Genomic DNA, 18,235 nt, shown 5'->3' on the forward strand with positions numbered 1-18,235 from the left:
GCACTATTACTTTTCCAATAGGGACCTGGCTTGCTTCTTCACCTTTTTACCAAAAAATTTTATCAATGATTTTGGGGTTAAACTTATTATTTGAGGCTATTATTTTTGTTGTGCTAAGTTCCTGGTCAAAGCTTTCTTGGGACATAGGGATAGGAAGGAGAATATGAATCATGTGGTGGAATGCTGCATGTCTGCAGGTTGTAGGATACTGTGAGGAAGCCGGCATGAATGTGCCAGTGAAGCAGTCTTTTCGGTAAATTTTCAATATAATAATAAAATTGTGAAACAAGGCAAAAACAGCGTTTGTTTATTTAATTTACAATGTTTCACCAAGAACCCACAGTTGATTCAGTTTAAAAGAGATATTTTGTCTTGCCGTTCCTACTCAATGGTTGCAATAACCTGTGCAAGGAGAACGTTCCCTGTTTCAAACCATTGCATTACAGTGCGGTACCTTTAGTTACCGGGTATATTAGCGTGCGCAGAATTTTCTACAACCACAAATGAAAACATTTCATTCTACTCCAACTGAAAATAAAGTTTCCGTGGAACACGCGTGTTTGCAAACACCTGATTTGCAAAGTAGTATCTGTTTTATATACCTCCACGAAAAAGGGATAGTATATTTCAGTCACGAACTGATCGATTCACGACGAAATATTTAATTCTTGTAACCGGGGGAGTATTTACAGTTCTGTAGCTAAATCCTGAAATCTTCTGCATGCAGCACACTTATGGGTACTTCCAGCAGGCAGCACGAGTTTAAAGTTATTCACTTTGTTTTCCTCAGAACTTTATTTCACACTTGCGCAAACTAATATAAACCCTCGTATAAACGTTCATCGTACAAAAGCGTATTTATACCCTACTGGCCATTAAAATTGCTACACCAAGAAGAAATATAGATGATAAATGGGTATTCATTGGACAAATGTATTATACTAGAACTGACATGTGATTACATTTTCACGCAATTTGGGTGCATAGATCCTGAGAAATCAGTACCCAGAACAACCACCTCTGGCCGTAATAACGCCCTTGATACGCCTGGGCATAGAGTCAAACAGAGCTTGGATGGCGTGTACAGGTACAGTTGCCCATGCAGCTTCAACACGACACCACAGTTCATCAAGGGTAGTGACTGGCGTATTGTGGCGAGCCAGCTGCTCGGCCGCCATTGACCAGATGTTTTCAATTGGTGAGAGATCTGGAGAATGTGCTGGCCAAGGCAGCATTCGAACATTTTCTGTATCCAGATAGGCCCGTACAGGGCCTGCAACATGAGGTCGTGCATTATCCTGCTGAAATGTAGGGTTTCGCAAGGATCGAATGAAGGGTAGAGCCACGGGTCGTAGCACATCTCAAATGTAGCGTCCACTGTTCAAAGTGCCGTCAATGCGAACAAGAGGTGACCGAGACATGTAACCAATGGCACCCCATACCAACACGCTGGGTGATACGCCACTAAGGCGATGACGAATACACGCTTCCAATGTGCGTTCACAGCGATCTCGCCAAACACGGATGCGACCATCATGATGCTGCAAACTGAACCTGGATTCATCCGAAAAAATGACGTTTTGCCGTTCGTGCACCCAGGTTCGTCGTTGAGTACACCATCGCAGGCGCTCCTGTCTGTGATGCAACGTCAAGGGTAACCGCAGCCATGGTCTCCGATCTGATAGTACATGCTGCTGCAAACGTCGTCGAACTGTTCGTGCAGATGGTTGTTGTCTCGGAAACTCAGGGATCGAGAGGCGGCTGCACGATCCGTTACAGCCATGCGGATAAGATGCCTGTCATCTCGACTGCTAGTGATACGAGGTCGTTGGGATCCAGCACGGCCTTCCGTATTACCCTCCTGAACCCACCGTTTTCATATTCTGCTAACAGTCACTGGATCTCGAGCAACGGAGCAGCAGTGTCGTGATACGATAAACCGCAATCGCGACAGGCTACAATCCGACCTTTATCGAAGTCGGAAACGTGATGGTACGCATTTCTCCTCATTATACGAGGCATCACAACAGCATTTCGGGGTCTGGACCCGTCCACCATCCTCCACACCTATAAATCCGTCATCCGCCCTATCCTTTGTTATGCCCATCCGACCTGGGTCTCCGCCCCCCCCTCCTACCTTTTATAAATCCCTACAAATCCTTGAACGCCATGCTCTCCGCCCCGCCTATCGCATCCGTCTCCCCACCCCCATGCGGATCCTGTATGATCTCATCCCCTTTCCCCACCTCCTCCTTTTCCTTGAGATGTTACGGATCCTGTACACCTCCTGCAAACTCGATCCTCCTCATCCACTTGTCTCACCCATCCTCTCCCACCCCCGCCCGCTGCCGCACCTGTATTCCCACGTCCCACCCGGTCTCCATCTCTTCACCCTCCTTACCCTCTCCCAAGGTGGCTTCCGCCAGCTCCCCCTCCCTGATGATGTCCTCCTGCCCTCCATGTACCCCACCTATCAACTTTGATCCTGCCCCCCCCCCCCACATCTGGTGTCATTTCCTTTAGGCACCGTCCCTCCCTTATCTTCCCTTCCCTTCCCTTTCTTTTCCCCCATCTCCTCCCTCCACCCCTCTTCCCCCGGGCTTCCCCTCCCCCTTCCTCCCTCCCCCCATCTCCCCTGCCCATGGCATCCCTGCTCTCCCCTCTCCCTCTCCCACTCCCCTTCCTGCTCCTCCTCTCTTGGCAGGTCCCCGGACCCGCACACGCTCAGTGAACAATCGCGCGCCAGAGATCATCGCCGTCAGTGTCTCGTGTGTGTGCCGTCGTTTGTGTTTAGTGTTTGTTCGCCGTCATGCCACCACTGTTCATGTGTACTGTCGCCATCATCCGTGTTATATGCGCCATGTCAACTAGTGCTAGTGATGTTTCTCGTCCAACGTGAACGGCTCCATGTTTTTTTGTTTTTTAGTGTCCACATTTTTTGCCCGCCGTTTTTGTCTTCTCTGTGCCACCTCTATGTTTGACTTCTTGTAAAACTAAAGGCTGCAGCGTGGCGTACTCTGCTGCTGACAGCCTGCCTTGTGTAAGGTAATCAAAATCACAATAAAGGAAAAAAGAAAAAAAACAGCATTTCACCAGGCAACGCCGGTCAAGTGCTGTTTGTGTATGAGAAATCGGTTGGAAACTTTCCTCGTGTCAGCACGTTGCAGGTGTCGCCACCGGCGCCAACTTGTGTGAATGCTCTGAAAAGCTAATCATTTGCATATCACAGCGTCTTCTTGCTGTCGGTTAAATTTCACGTCTGTAGCACGTTATCCTCGTGGTGTAGCAATTTTAATGGCCAGTAGTGTATTTAGAGATCGTGTGTCTTAGTATCTAAGTATACTTGAAAATGTAACTCTACTGTTTGCTATTAAGTTGCAATGGCACTGTTGATTTTGCTAGTCGTACAGAAAGTGCCATCTGACTTTGTGGTGATTTTTTTCTTCTGCATTCCAGAACACATGCCTTCCTTGTTAAAAACGGCTATGTTCATCTACTGGAAAAGCTGTAGTAGAACCTGTAGCACTATACGAATCCAACGGGTGCCAGAAATGTTTCTCAGTATCAGATTAGCTGAGCTATTAATTGAAAGGTAGTTTGAGAGTGAAAATTTCAATGCATTGTCACTTGTTTGTTACAAAAAACACTGTCAGGCCCGTGCTAATGCTAAGTTCTACTTTCAATACTCATACGCAATCACAGTCATTCGCAATAGCCAGCTTACGGTAATAAATCAAACCCGTTACCAAAAGGATTAACAAATGGATTATCTTCGAGAGAATGCTACGAATGTCCAGTCTACGATCGCGCCTTGTATAACACCCCATTCGGATTTTAGTTATTGAAAAGTTACAGTTTACATGTTAAAATCTAAGTTTAGCATGTTCGTCTATTGCACACCTTCGCATCCACTTTACGGTACTCCACGGTCAAGTTTTAATCATTATTTTGCAAAACATTCTCATCTATTCAGAGCTGTTTGCATCCACGTCCGGACATGACCACGGCTGGGATTCGAACGGACTCTTTAGACTTCACAAAGCAGATCTTTATTCCACAAAATACGCGCGAACGTTCTATCCTCTGACTGGCTGATATTCATCGTAACCAATCCAATATTATTATTCAACGACGCAATCCCATGTCTTCTACATCTGACCAATCACAACTTGATAGCTTTTAGGAACAATTTATCAAAAAAAAATATAAATTCAACAAATATTAAAATAACTCCCTCTTTAAATAACAAAATTATCGTAAAATGTATCTTGTTTTCTCAGTCCCATAAACTGGCTAGTTGCACTTTCCGATTTCCCCAGAGTATGATTCACTCTTTCAGTACTCAGTTCTCTACGAACATGTACTCCGTTAATAAACATAACAGTATTCATTTATTAAACACTTCGCATTCACACTAGTAATTAAAGAAATTAGCAATAGTTAATGAAAATCGGATAAATTCTGTTTTGTTTCCCAAATATACAGTAGTGACTACTTGATAATTTCATAGTCCCTTTCTGCCACAGCCAAAATTACCGGATCCGTGGACATCCGTTATGCTAGACATGACTACGTATGAAACTGTCTGGCTGCTACGCTCTCTTACCTGCAAAGGCGCGATGCAAGACGCAACGCTTCAAAGTGTTAATTGCTGTGAAGATCTGCTTTAGCGCCGAGGTCTCATTATGACGACATCGATGTTGTTAGACTGTGATATGTGTCATTTCACCATAAGAAAATACGCAAAGTGAGATATTCCTCGAGCGCAAACTCTTATATTTTGCCTAAAGGTGACTGTTGAGATGCCGGGCAGGGAAAGGAGAATGTCTTAGAAAGGGCTGATATGAAGCACACTAAGCGCATGGCGTGTTTCACACTTTTATAAGGTGATTTACATTATCATCTTTGTGGGACTGATTGTCGCCTGGTAGCGTCGCGCGTACGTGACACGGTAAGAGAAGTATGTAAGCGGAGGAGAGTAGGATGGACTATCATTCTAGTAACGATACGGGTTGTAAATGGAGAAATCCACTGGAATATACACTGATATAAGCGAGTTTGACAAACTGCAGATTGTTATGCCTCTTCGCTTGGGAAACACCATCTCTGAAACGGTTAAGCTTATCGGCTGTTCGAGTGCTACTGTCGCGAACGTCTATGAAAAGTGGTTGGCAGATGGTGAAATCACGAGTAGGCGACAAGCTGATGGACGCTCCTGCCCTGTCAGTTAACGTGGAGCCGCGCAGTGGTCACGCGGTTTGAGGCGCCATGTCACGGATTGCGCGGCCCCTCCTGCCGGACGTTCGAGTTCTCCCTCAGGCATGGGTGTGTGTTTGTTCGTAGAATAAGTTAGTTTAAGTAGTAAGTAAGTCTAGGGACCGATGACCTCAACAGTTTGGTCCCTTACGAATTCACACATACTTGAACATTGAACAGTTAACGTGGAGATTGGAGGCTTCACTGGATACTAAAGCAAGATAGGCGGCTGTTTGTAGCTGGTCAGGCGACAGACCACAATGCTGGTGCAAGCACAATTGTTTCAGAGCACACAGTTCAGTGCACATTGTCGAAGACAGTGTTCTGTAACAGTCGACCGTATGTGTCCCCATGATGGCTCAGCAACATTCGAAATTACGACTACAGTGAGCACTTGAGCATCGAGATTGGACCGTGGCTCAGTGGAAACCTGGTTGGGTGAACCACGTTTCTTGTTATACCAGGTCGACGGTCGTGTTCGGATATGCTGTTATACAGGTGAAAGGCTGATCGTAACATAAACCGCACTGTGAAAGAAATCTAATGGGGCAGTGTTGCGCTGTAACGACCATTCATCTGGGCTTCCGTGCAACCCGGGGTAGTAATCGAAAACACTAGGACAACTGTGGACTGCGTGACCATCTTTACGGACCCCCAGTATCCCTTGATGCTATGTCTCCCCCGACTGCGATGCCATCTTTAGCAGGATAACTGTCCGCCTCACAAGGACAAAATGCTGCAATAGTGAGTTGAGGGGCACCACAGTGATCTCACGTTAATTTCTTGAAGCCCAAATTCGGTAATCTGAATCCGATGGAACACATTTGGAATGTCATCGGGCGTCATCTTCGTGTCCACGAAACAATGGTCCTTATTGTAAGGGAACTGCGTTACATGTGCGTAGACATTTAGTGCCCCCTAACACTGGAGACCTACACCGTCTAGTAGAATCCATGCACACAGAATCGCTGCTGTAGTGCGGTGGACTAACACTCTGTCATTCAGATATTCGTCATGTTTTGGTGCATCTGTGTATATCTCATCGTACTTTTAAATACGATAAAAAATTTACACTGGATCCTAACTGCCACTATCAGTCACACTTCAGTTACATACTTTGGTTTCCTAGTAACGCCTTTCGAGTTGCTGCTCATGTTAAGTTATCTTTCATAGCACATAGAGAGGAAGTACAAGTAACTATTCCGTTATAGTATGTCGCACACTGCTCTCTCGATAACGAGACTGAAATCAAAGTTGAACAACGTGTTGTGGTAATATCATTAACGGTAAGACACACTTCTTTCGATCTACACAAATATTAGCAGGAAAGATGCGTAAAGCTATAGCCCCAGGTCATTGACAGCAGTATCTTGTAGAATTACGAACCATATTTTATGTAGTATGAAGAATTTTATGGAGACCGAATATTTTTTCTTCAATTGCAGCCAACTTGGACTCCGCAAGCACCAGTCGTGAGAAGCTATTTGCTCTGTTCTTTCATCAGTTTCACAAGGGAGTAGACAGAGGAGTTCTGACTGACGATTCGTTTCTTTACCTCTGGATAACCTTTGGTACACTTCGGACTGATCCTAGCACCACGCGGAGTGGACACGCGGTTTGAGGCGCCATGCCACGGATTGTGCGGCCCCTCCCGCCGGAGGTTTGAGTTCTCCCTCGGGCATGGGTGTATGTGTTGTTCTCAGTGTAAGTTAGATTAAGTAGTGAGTAAGCCTAGGGACCGATGACCTCAGCAGTTTGGTCCCTTAGGAATTCACATATATTTGAACATTTGAAGTGAGCCTAGCAAAAACAAAATTACTTCCATAGACTATAGAATAAAGGAACAGATGGAATGGAAAACATCCTAGCAAACTGCAAGCTGGCTCCTATACATACCGAGGTAGTTGTATTCATTTTGCCCTTAAGGTAGTGCTATGGGAGCGCTGTTGCTCATGATATAAGAAATACGTGACCTGCCAGATAACTTCTATGCTACTATAAGGCAGTTCGAACACAAAGTGGTTGTGTTCCGGTAGTGATATAGTTAGAAAATCGTTACGCCATGCTGGGAGACTCTGAGATGGTAGGCACCTGGTGGAAAGACTTACAGCTCACTCTCTCGATAAATCCAGATAATTTAACACCCGTAAACAGACGGAAAGATCCGCTATCTTTTGCTTATACATTCGGAGATCTGTCACTGCAATGAGTCAAAACCGTCAAATGTCTACCAGGAAATGGCGAGAGCGATGTAACAAGTCGACTGGCGACCACTATGATCGGATTGCATCCGTCCCATCTTCGATGGCCGCGCATTTTCCACGGAGAGCTGAGTCAGCTTTGAAAATGCATCGGTATGAAGGCAGCGTGGACTGAATGTGGTTGTTAGTCTTGCTGCACTATTGACAGACATTTACTTCAAAACGTGATACAGTTTCTTAGCGTGATTTCTCATTTCGAGAGTACATTGAGACCTTTACAGTAAATAGGGACTTAAGTGCAAATTAAACACATACTGTTATTAAAATTGTGTTGACTGTAGATTAATATTGTTTGAATCAATAGCATTAAAGTATTCAGAAAACAATCAGTGACTGCATAAGAGATTTTTATGGCTCCAAAGAGGGCTGATTTAGGTCAGACTCGAAAGAAGATACTGTGGAGTGTGTTAAGCCTCGAGTACCCCAGAACAGTCATCACCAAATAAGCCACCTACAAAGAAGCAAACTTGTCCGGTCATAGCCAGTGGATTAACTCAGTTTCCGTGAAATAATTTACTTAAAAAAAGAGACAGCTACTGGTATCAGTTTCACCCGACAGAAAACTTTCACCTTTTTTTCACGCGATAGTTATTGATTTTCTTCGTATAGCAGTTGCGAAAACGGACAGATATATTTTAGAAAGTTGTAGAATCAGAATTGAGTGACTGCTAATGTGTTATTACACAGCATAGTCAGAAACAGTCTGGAAAATTTGTAAAGGTGTTGCAGAATAGACCGTGCTGGGAAATAACGATTAAGAAAAAAATTCGATACGTTGCACCGCTTCCGAGTTAATTAGCACTGAAATTAGCCAGTCAGGCCATCGCGCGCCCAAATTCAAGCGACCCACTAGAGACAGTGCCACCAAGCGTATTCTTAGTTTGGTTTCCTAAAACCTAAAAAGAGAGCGACACGAGAAGTAGTCATGGGACGGTAGTAAGGATCGAAACCGAGCCATAGGCTGAGCAGGCTCCTGCGCTATCATCTTCGCAGTGAGGACAACTGACACTAATTGTAACCGGCTATCCGCGCAACCGCCTAAGTGGCTGACTTCAGTCCTAATTAACCCGCAAACGCCCAAACGTATTTCATTTTTTCTTAACAATTATTTCTCAGCTCAACCTAGCCTGCCACACTCTTACAGTCTTTTCAGACTGTCTCTGACCACCCTGCAGATGAGCGTGATCTGATATCGTCTGTGGAAGCAGTGGGCTTACCTCCACAGGGGAGACGTTTCCTTCTCCTTGCTGAGATAAGGCGAGCAAGTAGTCGCCTTACTCGCAGGCAGGCGTAATGCTTGCCGTATCTTTCTGCGTTTCTCCACCAAGACTAATTCTCACGAAGCGTATGCAAAAAGTGAGTGAGACGAGTCTTTTTTTAGCTCTGACAAGTTTGGTTGCGATGCCATCACCAGCAGCAAGCACAGAAATGTTCGTTTTGTAAATAAAAACCGTCGCTTCTTGCTCCAGTGTATTTTATTTAATTTTATTTCTTCCAGACGCGTTTCGCCTATTAAACGGTGCCTTCGGTGGAATCTAGAATGATAGAGTTTTGTTTTTCTATGCGATTTTTGTAGGTTATAAAACAATTCTCCTCTCGATTTTCTAACATTCTGCGTGGTGTCTGTTTGTTCTATATCGTGTCTCCCTACCACTTTCGCGCAACGACGCTCTGAGCGTGTTCTTTAGGGAACTGACTAGTTTGAACCTGGGACCTGTTGCTGGTAAGGAGACGCCAGACCACACATGACATGTAGAGTTCAGAAGAGTTCAGTGATACTAGCGATAATATAACCAAATACTTAATGATTTCAGCGTTAGCTCCACTGCACTCCCTGTAAAAGAATCTTAATACTAACTAAATTTAGTGGAAGGGGTTCAAGGCTTTCCTATTTTTAGTTAGCTGCTAAAATAACGTCGAAAAAGCAGTTACGTTTACCATTGGAAATTTTATTCTACTCACAAAACATTGTTCAAAAATTGCACTATTGATAAAAGGAAATGTTTTAATACAGGATGGTAAAAACCAACCACGTTCAACAAAAATGTGAACGAATATTCCCTGAATGGGTTTCCAAATTCTACAATGGATCGAAGGATGACCTATGCCATGTCACATCTATAATCTAGGTTTAAATTAAGTTTCACAAAAGATAAAACTACCAAAATGGTCTGCAGTGACCCTTAATTATCTTTAATTACTTATCTAACTTGTCGTAAATTACAGTGGCTGATGTGGCTTCTCAACAACTATATAACAGAAAAATCATCGCGTTTCAGATTTTTACTTCAAGTGGCAAATGTGAACACCATGAGCTTTAATTGACGATCGACACTAGTATTACGCAAAAAGGGGGTGTAACAGATGAGACTTCTGCAGTTCTGAGTGAAGCTTTATGCGCTGTTATGCAGCATCGCGTGCGTTCATTACCTTGTCGATGTTCGTCAGGGGGCGGCGGGCAGCACAGCTCCGCTCACTTCACCGTACCGGAAGCAACTCCCTCCTAACTTCTCCTTACTACAATTTACCGAAGTTTGTTTAAAGAAACTATCTGGCTGTGTTTTCATCTGACCAATCAGGATCTCAATGTTAACCTTAAGCTCCACCTACAAAAATTCTGTCTATCCAATGAGAAACGTTATACTTTTCGTGGTGGGGCAATGTTTTTAAAGTTTGCAACGTAACAGAGACGCGAAAAAGTCTCACGCTGAAACTTGCAGCTGGTGTGGTCCTTTTAGTGTTATCGTAAGATCTACACTGTTCTTCTGGAGGGCTCTATCTTTTAACATGGGCTGGGGGGTGGTCCTGACGTAACAGAGGCGCGAAAAAGTCTCACGCTAAAACTTGCGGCTGGGGTAGCCCTTTTTGTGTAATCGTAAGATCTATACTGTCCTTCTGGAGGGCTCTAGCTTTTAACATGGGCTGCGGGGTGGTCCTAGCGGATAGCTGGCGACGTAGGTGTCCGTCCTTTATCGTAGGGCCTTCCAGCTTAACACGGTTCTGCTCTCGGCTTCTGTTCTCGCTTCTCCCCTCGGAACTGCGTCTGTCTCACGGTGGGATGGTATGACATGCATTTAGGCATTCTTGTGTTAGTCTGTGGTATTCCATTTGCTCACTCGTTACTCGTATTACTTTGGTTAATTTAATGTCACAATTTATTTGGAGCTATGTGACATACTACTGGATTTGCTTATCATGTCAGGGTTTTCATGGAAGGTGTCGGATTTGCCTGACACCTTACATATCACCACCCTTTGAACTTAATATTTGTACTGAAGGAAGGCAATGGTTGAATCGTTGTCTAAGCCAGTCAAAAATTATTCCATTATCTAAATTTTGTTGCCTACTGTTCAGCCACGTTATTCTATTCTATGCTAGTTTGTATTACTAATTTATATTTTTATATTCTTCCACATTATTATCAAAAATATGTTTATATTGACAAGGGAAGAATATTTTTATTCTATTATAATTATTATTTTTTAATTATTTTCTTTCTTTATTTAATTGTGAAGTTTTTTGTTTTTAAGAAGTTTGTTATCGAAAGTGAGGAGTGTTTCACATCGATTTTCTTAGAAATATTGTTTTTATAAATGTAGTAATTAAGTAAAATCTATTCCTAATACATTTCCTAAATATCATGTACAAGTTAAATGTTTTTGTTTCTAGATACTCATTTCAACATTGTTACACTAACAAATAAGAATTATTTCCAAGAATTGCTTTGACAAAGAAATAGACATACACAAGTATTGAGATATTATCCTAAGAAATGGTACAAATGTTAAAACAAGGGAAAACATCCAACAAGATAATTTTTTATTCTTTGTTTTTATAAGGAGAAAGTAAGTAAAATATAGTTATTCTTTTATTTTTATGAGGACAAAATAAGTGGCATATAGTTTTAGTGTTTGTTATGCCTTACTTTTGTTCTTTATATACTGTCCATTTCAGAACTAATGACTTATTTTTATCGATAGTCTATTTTTTTTACTTAAGTCCATAGTCAATGACTGTTATTTTGTAGTTTATTAGCTGTCTGGTGTGCTTAACTTATTTAGTTTCTCACACTTTTCTTTTGCACAATTCCTACATCACATAATTTGATTTCACACATTCACACAATCCTATGAATGTTTAAGCATGAGGTTGGCGAATGTTTTTTGCATGAAGGTGATGGACTTGAGCGAGATGGATGTGGTCAAGTATTTGATGTACAGCTTCGTTCGTCGTTCCTCGTTGGCTTTGCAAGTGTGTGTTGCTGTTGTGGAGGTCCCATAATGGAATGTAGCTGTGAGTGCAGAATCTCGTGGTTTACTGGCTTTTTATGCGTGAAAGTCATTGTTATGTGTCGCTGAAAGCGGTCGTTTTTCGTTGTAATACTTTGCAGACGACCAGTTTACAATAGGATAGGGATTTGGGAAGGTATGTCGTCTATTCTTCACCCATCTTCTTTCTTGGTCTCAATCTTGCGAATCTTCAACTTCTGTTCTTCCTGCTTTTTCTCTACTTCTTACTTGCTTCTTGGTTCTTCTCTGGGCAGGATATGGAAATATTTATTGATAACTAGTCGCTTTGAAGTTCTCCTCTTAGTAACAGTTTGATAAATTGTTTGGGCATATCATTTTTACTTTGTGAAAGTTTTCTTCAGTTTCATGCATCAGCGTGCTGTTTAATAGCAGTAGTGTGACTTTTACTCATATTTTTTTTTTGCCAGTGGTGGCTTGCCCAAGCGGTCTTCTCGTCGGGCCATTTTTTGCTTGCTCCGCTAAGTCCGGGCGTTTGGAGACCTTTCTGGCGTTCGGTGTCCTGTCGTGTCTCTGCAGGGCTCCGCCACTGTGTGGTTCCATGTTCTGTCCCAGCAGGGTTCCACCACCCTGTGGTTCAGCTTGGCAGCAGATTTATTTACTGCCCACTTCGGCTACAAGGGCTTTCTGTTGGTCTCACTGTCCTTTCCCTTCTCTTGACACTTCTGCCTTGTAGGAATCGTGTCTTGCTAATTACGTCCTTTCCTTTCTTGATACTTCTCGCGTTGCAACTTGTGGGTCATTGCATCTTGTCCTTGCTGGAGTTTTTACAATGGTTCTTACAAAAAGTTTTACTTATAATCATCTAACATATGTCTAGTATCTACATTGTTTTATGCCTTCTTAAAAGCTTTACAAATTTCGGCGCCCTTTCCATGTTACAATTCTGAGATATTTTGAGTCTTAACTTCTAAAAGAATTCTCAAATTCGTTTTTTTTTGTGTAGTGTCGTTGTGTATAGCATTTTAGTATTTCATGCTGTTAGACTATCTACGTTTTATCCCTTCACCTTAATCTGTGGTACTATTGGTATTATTTTTGTTTTTGTTTTTATTGAAACTACTTTCGTTTTCCCACCTTCCTCTCTCTTCATTCTTCTTTCTCCTGACGATCTTATCTGCAACATAATCTTGAAGTATTGTGCTGATTATTTACCAGTAATAAAATTAATCTTCAAACTTGTACTGAAAGTGTTTAATACTGCCAGTCTTAGGTAAAAATACCTCTGCTTTATCTCGTAAAATACCCTCTCTTTTACTGTGTTCAGAAATACCTTGAACTTCTTGCAATTTTTCGTCGATTTCTTTATGGACTTCTAACATGAGTTGAGGCGATTCCCCCTTTTGTGCATACCATTCTAATTCTTCATCCTCTTTATCTCGAATCATTCTTAATTGTTTGTTTATAACTGGTATTTCTTCTAATTTTAGCTTTTGCTCAAAGAGAAGTGTGACATTCCCGAATGTTACGCTACCTTTCCCCATATCTATTATCGCTTGTCTCTCATTTAAAAAATCTGCACCTATGATCAAATCTACAGTTAGTTTTGGTATAATCACGAAGTTGGCTTCGATCTTTTGACCTTGACACGAAAGAGCTAACCTTGTTTGTCTCGTAAGTTCCGCAGCAGCCGGCTGCGGTGGTCTCGTGGTTAAGGCGCTCAGTCCGGAACCGCGCGACTGCTACGGTCGCAGGTTCGAATCCTGCCTCGGGCATGGATGTGTGTGATGTCATTAGGTTAGTTAGGTTTAAGTAGTTCTAAGTTCTAGGGGACTGATGACCACAGAAGTTAAGTCCCATAGTGCTCAGAGCCATTTGAACCATTTTTTTTTTCCGCAGCATTGTTTCTAATAGGACCTCTTACTTTAATCTTATGTGTTTTCAGAACTGGCAATTCCTCATTGGCATTACACTGCATGAATAAATTTTCTGAGATCGCAGTCAGTTCACTTCCGCTATCAATTACAATATTGACTGGGATATGCTTTACCATGGCCTTCACAATTGGTTGAATTTCAAAGGGTTGGTTCTGTTCTTCTTCTTCTTGCATCAACGAATCCTCCACTGAATCATACATGAGTCTTTTTAGGAATTTCCCTTGTGAATTCGAACTTTCTGTAGGATAAGCTTCGACTGCTACTTCTCTCTCTTTTATTTCCTCTTCTCTGTTTCTTCCTTCATTTACGCTTTCTTCAACATCCTCTACTTTTTCCTCATCCTCGTCTATCTTCTCCTTCTTCGTCGCTACTTCCACATAATCGAATCTAAATGTTCTAATTATCGCTTCGTAACTTCCTTCATTATATACGTTGGGTTGTGTGCCCACTCGTAACTTATTTTCAACTTCTGTCGACTGTGCATTATCCTCATTGAATTCGTTTTCCCTGGTTTCCATCTCAAATAGCTCTGCAATACTCATTACTTCGTCCTTTCCTCCTACATTCGTTGTGCATGCCTCTGGTAATTCATCTTCCTCGTCAGTATTCTCCCAATTGGCTCTGAGCACTATGGGACTCAACTGCTGAGGTCATTAGTCCCCTAGAACTTAGAACTAGTTACACCTAACTAACCTAAGGACATCAGAAACATCCATGCCCGAGGCAGGATTCGAACCTGCGACCATAGCGGTCTTGCGGTTCCAGACTGCAGCGCCTTTAACCGCACGGCCACTTCGGCCGGCATTCTCCCAATTATTTCGTCCCAACACGAAATTGTTATTTTCTTGTCTTCGTTTTCATCTGGTCCCTGCGGATATGTTTCTTCCTTCTTCTCTTCTCGTGATAAGATTTTTACTTCTCTGTTCAAGGTGCTGCAATTGTCCTGGGTCGGTGCGTCATTCTCTTTGGCATGGGCGCTTAGCTGTCAATTCGAAAGTTTATCGGGACTTGGTGGTTTTATCTCCACCTCTTCTATCTGTATTCTCTTTTCTTGTTCAGCTTGTTGATAGTGGTTTCTTTGTTGATAATTTGTCGGTCTATTGGTTCTCAAGTACCCGTTCCGGTTGTCGTTACTCCCTCTGTAATAGTTGTTGCCGTTCCTGGGTGAATTATAGTTATTGGCATATTCTCTTCTAAATCCATAAACGGTTCTTTGTTGAAATCTATTGTCGTTTCTTGGTGCGAAGTTATCACGTGGTTCGTAATTATTGTTTCTTCGTACTGTGTCTTGTGGATTCCACTGCTTTTTGCTTTCGTTTTCATGTGCGCTTCGTCTTCTTCTTGCGTCATCTTCCGAAAATATGAACTCTAGTTCCCTTAGAATACCTTTAAATGCTTCGACGTCATTGCCTCCTCGACCTACTAATGATTGCTGGTATTTCAATGGTAGCTTCATCGCGCATAATTTAATCAACTCTCCGTCACTGTATGGTACATCTAAGCATTGATTTTTCTTTGCCATTAATTCGAAAAATTTCACAGGACTCTTCTCTCCTGAATTTTCAAAATATGGGTTCTGTAATAATTCGTACTTCACTCCGTTCTGTGCTTCGCTGCACCAATATCGTGAGAGAAACGTCTCTCTGAAATCTTCGTACGATCGGCATGTCGCTGCAACATTCTGCATGGTTGCTGCGACTGTTCCTGACATGTGTGCACATATAAAGTCTAATTTGTGTGCTAGCGTCCAGTGTTCTCGTAATCCTACTCGGAATTGATCAATAAAAGTTCGTGGATGTAATGAGTTTCCTTCTCGAAAGTGTTGAAGTTTCCTGACTGTGAGGAAATGATCGTTGTCGTCCTTCGTCATAGTTCCATATGAAATACGCGATTCTTCGCCACTTTTGTTTGTGATCATTTCTCCCGTCGTTCTTTCCGGTTGTGGTAGATCCATTGGATATTGTCCACTGTAACTTTCGCCTACCCTTGCGTAGTATCGTTGGAGTGGTACCCAATAATTTTCTTCCATCGGTTGTGAATGTGTAGCTGAATGCATTGCACTGTACTCTTCGCGACCTGGCTTTCCATTGTCAGGTATTGGTTCGGTATCTTGTCTGGCTAACCTTGCTGCTTCATTGCACGATCCAAACTGTCTTGAATCATACATTTGTGGTTCCGCATATGTTTGTGATGACGTTTGTTCACCAAGAATTTCGAAACGTGTTTGTTGCTGTGCAGGCTGTCTGATTTCACTTATGTTGCTTTTCGCCTGTGATTGGAATCGCAAATGCGTAATATCTTCGTTAATTGCTTGTTTTTCCGGTGCTGTTACAGATACGGATGTGGTTGCAGACTCTGTGCTTGTTCGATCCTGTTCACTACGCTCTTCAATGGTTTGCAACAACTCTGTTCGCAATTTCTGAAATTGTCGCTTCGTTTGCGCTTCTATTTTGACTATGCGGTTATCATATCTTTTCAGCGCTGCTTTTGTGATACGTTTGTGTAACACACTGTTTTCAACAACTTCACGCGCTGTACCTGCTGCTTGTCTAGTAATTTCGTTTATCTGTTTCTCTAGTTTCTTGACTTCTCCCTGGGTGTTGTTACGTAATGTTTTGATCTCGTCCTGAATGTCATTACGCAACGTTTGTACGTCCGCTTGTACCTTGTCAATGTCTGTTCTCAATTGATTGTGGCCTGTTATTAAGTTTCCTATCACTTCTCGAGATTCGTTTGCCTCGTCTTCAATATGACTTAGGTGTAACTGAATTTTTTGTTTTGTTCTTTAATCTCACGCATTTGTCTCGTGGTTTCTGCATTCTGAATTTGAATTTGGTTCGCTATGTCTTTATTTTTCCTTGTCATGGTTTCCGTAATTTGTTGTAATAATTCTGCCAGATTGGTGGGTCCTATTGCGTTTTCTTCCGACGTCCTACGCTCTGTGTTTTCGCCCAAGTGTTGGTTCGCAACAGATTGCATTGAACTGTGTGGTGACACGTTTCTGCTCGCATTCCACGTACTCTGTGGTGAGGGAGCTCTGATTACTTGTACTATGGGTTCTACGTATTCAAGACGCAAGTTAGAATCTCCATCAACTATCTTTCTACTTTCCTGTTCCTCTGTCGTATGCTGACTTACGTTTTCTATGCCTTGACGTACATTATCCTCGTTATGGTGCGTTATATGTCCTATTTCCCGCGATACTGCATCGTCTGTTGTACTGTCCTCTATTCTCTGTCCATCTTCATCCTGGGTCTCTACCTCAATTCGGTCAAGGTCTCGATCTGCCATTGCTAATCTTTCCGAATCCCTTATTTTCTGTTTTAAAAGCAATTCACGCACCCTACTTCGAGTCAACATGCGCTCATACAATCTCACGCGTTTCATAAACTTTTTGTTCACACGACTTGACACTTATTATACCCATGACTGACAATCCATTCACTTACTTGTTGGGTCAGAACCAACTTGTCAACGACGTATCCGCCACCTGTGCGCTTGCATTGAGGAGAAAACTTAATTCTAACAATTTTTAAAATTCATAACTTAATTATGCTATTGCCTCTGCTAGAATGTCTCACTATCTATCGCTGCAGCTACTGTTTTCAACTATTTATGCCTTTCAAAAAAAAATTTTTTTTATTACGAAAATTTTCAACAGCATATTTTCCTGACCTACTTAGGCATGTGGTCGACCTTCAATCATGGTATTTTACCACCCTGGCAAGGTCACCATTTTCTAACATTCTGCATGGTGTCTGTTTGTTCTATATCGTGTCTCCCTACCACTTTCGTGCATCAACACTCTGAGCGTGTTTTTTAGGGAACTGACTAGTTTGAACCTGGGACCTGTTGCTGGTAAGGAGACGCCAGACCACACATGACATGTAGATTTCAGAAGAGTTCAGTGAAACTAGCGATGATATAACCAAATACTTAATGATTTCAGCGTCAGCTCCACTGCACTCCCTGTAAAAGAATCTTAATGCTAACTAAAATTAGTGGAAGGGGTTCAAGGCTTTCCTATTTTTAGTTAGCTGGTAAAATAACATCGAAAAAGCAGTTAAGTTTACCACTGGAAATTTTATTCTACTCACAAAACATTGTTTATAAATTGCACTATTGATAAAAGGAAATGTTTTAATACAAGATGGTAAAAACCAACTGCGTTCAACAAAAATGTGAACGAATATTCCCTGAATGGGTTTCCAAGTTCTACAATGGATCGACATCTATAATCTAGGTTTAAATTAAGTTTCACAAAAGATAAAACTATCAAAATGGTCTACAGTGACCCTCAATTGTCTTTAACTACTTATCTAACTTGTAGTAAATTACAGTGGCTGATGTGGCTTCTCAATAACTATATAACAGAAAAATCATCACGTTTCAGATTTTTACTTCAAGTGGCAAATGTGAACACCATGAGCTTTAATTGACGATCGACACTAGTATTACGCAAAAAGGGGGTGTAACAGAAGAGACTTCTGCAGTTCTGAGTGAAGGTTTATGCGCTGTTATGCGGCATCGCGTG

At 42.1% G+C, this 18,235-nt stretch overlaps 1 protein-coding gene across 1 annotated transcript in view; it reads left to right on the forward strand.

Annotated features, from left to right (window-relative positions):
- The window catches only part of LOC126471563 (neuronal cell adhesion molecule-like), a 761,819-nt gene that overhangs the window by 652,162 nt on the left and 91,422 nt on the right, over positions 1-18,235 (forward strand). The gene's annotated exons all lie outside the window — the stretch shown is intronic.

This window comes from Schistocerca serialis, chromosome 3, assembly GCF_023864345.2.
Source record: "Schistocerca serialis cubense isolate TAMUIC-IGC-003099 chromosome 3, iqSchSeri2.2, whole genome shotgun sequence".
Lineage (NCBI taxonomy): Eukaryota > Metazoa > Arthropoda > Insecta > Orthoptera > Acrididae > Schistocerca > Schistocerca serialis.